Here is a 5180-nt window from a genome sequence, read left to right as displayed (position 1 = left end):
ATTTTATTCTTCAAGAAAAACATAAAAGCATCATTGTTTTCGTAATAATAATCCAACCTGCCATATGCTCCGCAAATCAAAAAGTTGAGAATATTGATATAAGAACTAATGATATTAAAAAAACTGCATACTTGAATAAATGTGTAACCTAGTACTAGAGGATAAATGAATTCTCCTACAGCAAATAAATACCCGAGTTCGAAACGTGATTGTCTCATCGGTGAATTAATATTAAATTCATTAATACAGTCAATTATCATTATGAATAAATTACTGAAGTAAATAAAGATAGTCAAATGGTTTCCGTTATGGAGATATCCATTAGTTCCTGGGATTAAAAGTTCTACGTAGTCAAAGTTTTTAAATAACTTAATGACGCAAGTAGAGTTCGAATTTGAGATCCAATAAGCTAGAATATTTATCAACTCTGAAAGGCACGTAGAAAGTGTTGCAAGGAAGAAAAGATCTATGTTTAGAGTTTCAATATACTCTTCAAAATATCGAGCGATCGTAATGCTCGAAACAACACACAAACAAAAAATATGTAGCTTTGTCCATCCATCCACTTTGGTGAAATATTTCATATTGGTGGTCACTTTGTAACTCCTCAAACAGAATATTGTTGCGATAAGCCTTATAGGTTCGATCTTGTTGATAAAAAGAGGACCATTTTGTATTTCACACCGATATCCCCGGTGTGAGATTATAGTTTTACGAAACATATTATTATTTTTGTGGTTTCAATTGCATGTGAGGGAGTAATGATACTATTGTACATACTAAAACGTGCTATTTGACTCCAGTTTGAGTCCAGAAAACGTACTGATTGGCTAGGTATCCGCATGTAAAATATGTGAATCCCTTTCTAGATAATTATTGAATGATAAATAAATAAATAAAAAACACAAATAAACAATTTGCACAAATTGGAAGTAGGTTTATTATCTATCACGCTTGATAACAAATACTCTGATCGCTAATGACCCATATTGACACTTTTAGCAATCATCTCACCTTAAAATAATTAAGAATAGTTGTAAATTTCTAACAACTTTATTTTTATCATGTTTCGGTACAGTTTAAATCTTTAATTTTCTCGCACTTCGAGCGATTGGTGTCAAATACATACATTTATCATATTATTTAATTAATACTATTCCTCAAAATATTAGTAAGAAAACATACGAAAATGCTTACTGCGGTGTAAATCCAATGAATGCACTTAGATTTCACTGTTTATCCCATATTTTTAGGTTCCATAAATTTGGTACATTATGGCAAGCGATCGCAAAAACCGAGTAGATATATAATAATACAGATAAGTATATAATTGTATCTTTATTCCTTATAATATAGTATTTTATTTAAACATTGTTTTATCCAAACTGAAATTTGGCTTATTTATTTTTTATACAACATAAATAAATTAATATCGACACATATTGAACATGGCAAAAAAAGTTGGGGCTCTTTTGTTGTTTGAATTTGTGCCATGATTGGTGATGATAGAAAGTAAGAATCGTTTAGTTACCCTTGAATGTTATTTCAAAATAATTATGTTGTAACGTAGTCACTTCAATAAATGTGGAAGGACTTTGTTTTTGTGCAATGACAAGGTGAGCCTGATCAACCTCGTTACCTTCATTAGAAAAGAACACGAACAGAAGATAATGCTACCTTCAACCAAAAGAACACGCGTTTGTAAATTCCTTTCCTTTACTCTCTCTGGTTTTATATGCCAAATAAATTGATAGTTGTTAGAAGCATTTGTTCTTATTTTTATACTTTCATTAATCAAGGAGATGAAATCCTCGCCTCTCTGACTAAAAACAGTATCGACTTGAAACCACGAATCCTGAGTTAATCACACTTAAAAAAGTGAGTGACTTTTCTACGTCACGTGATTATCCGTGACAATGTGTTAAAATGAATAAAAATTGTTGAGTGCTTCGCGTGATCTTAATGAATTATCTACAGTAAAGGTGAGGTAGCAGTGTAAGATCTGTCAGAAGAAATTACAGGACGTTCAAGATTTTACGGTTTTATTAGTTTTTAAATGAAGATTTATTAGTCTTACGCATGATAAATTTTAATAAAAATTCAAATCAGCGTTTGTTAATCCATATTATGCATACAGTAATAATATTTCTTACATGAGTTCCTTATTCTTTCCCTTTCCTATCCTGGCCGAGTAATACTTCACTCCGTATATAAAGCATCGTAAATAAATAATTATGAAATTTTAGAAATTAGAAAACATGTCAATATAAAATCAAATATAATTAATAAGCAAAAAAAAAATTATAAACCCTATTTTAAATATTTTCCCACTCAACTGGTCTTTCCTGTCTAAAGTGTCAGCTACACTACTCGCTTCGACGCTTCGACGAAGTCCTCGACGAAGTTAGCCGAAGTTCGAAGTGCGTGCCCACACACTCGTGCAACTTCGCGAGTAACGCTTCGAGTCCTTTGACTCGGGCGCATTTACCGACAACAATCGGAAGTCGGGCGAAGCGAAGCGAAGTTGCCCGAAGCGAAGTGAAGTTCGTGCCCACACTATCTTATTCGGTCAACTTCGATCAACTTCGCGAGTAGTGTAGCTTAGATTTTTACTTTTCTGATGAAGGTGTATAAATAATCTAACTTTACACTTTATTAGATACAGTAACAGTTGTAGGTAAAGAATTACCATCAGTTGGAGTAAAATTAACACATTTTAATTAAACCGACTGCTAATATCATCGCACAATTACCCCCCTTTTATTCATAAACACGGGTAAAATTAATCAATATGTAATAATGTATTATTTGAGTCATATTTGTTATTACTATCTTTAATTGTTGTAACAAACTATACGATATTGATTCAACTTGTAGACATTGACGGTTGTAATACATATTTAAGTCTTCTATGAGTAAATTATATAAGATACGATAACAGTTAATATCAGTTGTAGACATGTAGTCAATAATAGTGTTTCATTTGAAAAAATTCAACACAAATACGTAAAATTTCATTTATTCAAACAACTGACATTCTTATTATGCCTAAATTGAGCATTTTATTATTCATTAACTCCTTTCTGTTCCGGTTTTAACAATATTATATATTCAGTAGATATCCCAAGAGAAGAACTTTTTCAGTTAAGTGCCGATAAATCGGCGTCTATTGGAACATGTTCTTTACATATCCATGAAAAAAAAGAAAATAACAATATTTTGCAGTTGTAACATACCACAATTAATTTTCTTAATAATTTAATTGTATGCTGTACATTACATACCTCACTAGGAGTGACCTGTTCTTAAAAAGGTGACGGGAGTGTATGCTTTACATTACCTAGTTCACTTGGTGTAAACTGTTTTGAGGAAGGTGACGGGAATGGATGCTTTACATTCATTTACCTCACTAGGTGTGACCTGTTGTTCTGAGGAAGGTGACATGACAGAAATGTACAGAAAAAATATTCAATTGCCATTTTATATGTATGTAATAAATTATTTATTTTACGTTAACAATATAGATACATCAAAAAAATTACTAAACCCACATTCGATTCATTTTTTCAATCCAGGTCGTATTATATTTCACCGGCGTGTTTTTATTGTTTGTAATTATCACATTGCACAACTGCACACACAGAACCCAATTATTAGGGGATTTTTAAATATATATTTTATCAAAAATGATTAAAATAAAAATTATAATGCGCAAAACACCGCCACCGAGTAGTAAATAAATTCAATTTGCCGCCATCGAAAGGAATGTAAAATTCAATATGTTACACTACCGCCTCTAGTGGCTAGATTTGTTGATATCGCCTTAATATCAGTGGAGTTGGACGTATTACTAATATTACAGACAGTACAGTAAAAATATTTCATTGCCATATTATCGACAGATTGAGAAAATGTGAAATTTGGTTAAATTAATATTATCAGGTTGGTACCTGACCTACATGTGCGTAAAGAAATACCCTATAATATTAATAATACCTCGAACTTCTGACATTTCCCATAGATTCTGATGTCATCATGCTACACTAGCGTCTCCTAGCGGCGTGAGTTGTACGCCTTAATTTTCTTCCATACATTTTTCTGTATTTTATGTGAAATATATTAAGGCACTTTAATTCTATGCGTTGTGAATATACTTCAATATTCGATAAAAAATCGACGCAATATTTCATGTTAAAGAATTTATTTAAAACACCCTTGTATTATTTCAACGTTGATTTATAAGTTATTAAACCCTTTGATCCGCGCAAAATGCAAAACTCCGGGATGACAATGGTGTAATTTTTGTCCCTTTTCACGGGAGATATTGCTCTCAGGCCATGAAAGGGTTGAATCCGAAATCAATGACACAGAATTAAACTACTATCAATTACAATAAGATCCCATCCCTTCGTGAAAGTGGGTAGCTATCGACTACCCGGTGAACCTCTTCCATGGGAAACGCAGATAATACTTGAGTTTGATTGCTAATTCTTATACACTGAGCACTGAGCAATTGCCGGAAACGTTCTGATAAATTTGCTACGCTGAACATATAATAGGATCAAGCTATTTTATTAAAAACTCCACGTTATGAAAATTTGTTAATTTTTTTTTATTTCTTTTGATAAGCATCATAAAAACAGTTGGTTTTCATTATTGTTTAAACATTACACGTTAAACTTTTGACGTATAAAGCACCCACATTCCGAATTTTTACCCTTCCGAAGAAATATCTTAAGTTAAAAAAATTATAGAAATCAAAAAAAGTGGTTAGCCTTCATATGACCCTATTGCTTTTTTTGAAAAATATTAAAGCAGCTATTAACTCTGTATTTAACAGTTAAGAAAGATAATATAGGGTTTTCCAATAAGAGCTGTTATTTTGAATAGCCCGTTATTTCGGTAGATTTTACTTTTGAAGCTGTCATTTTTTGACATTTGACAAGTAAAAACTACGTCATTAATAAAAATTGAACGATTGAACTCTTCAACAACGCATTGAAATTTTTAAAATTCACTTGAGTGAATCAAATGCAAATCATCTTGAGTGATGAGGCCCATTTCCACCTCGGTGGCTTCGTCAAAAAGCAAAATTGTCGCATCTGGGGCTCGGAAAACCGCAACAATAAGAGTTATTGTTGAAAAGCCTCTCTATCCTCAACGTGTGAATGTTTGGTGCG

Source organism: Hesperophylax consimilis, chromosome 14, assembly GCF_061612785.1.
Source record: "Hesperophylax consimilis isolate HC1 chromosome 14, BYU_Hcon_1.0, whole genome shotgun sequence".
Lineage (NCBI taxonomy): Eukaryota > Metazoa > Arthropoda > Insecta > Trichoptera > Limnephilidae > Hesperophylax > Hesperophylax consimilis.
Note: the sequence above shows the minus strand (reverse complement) of the source record.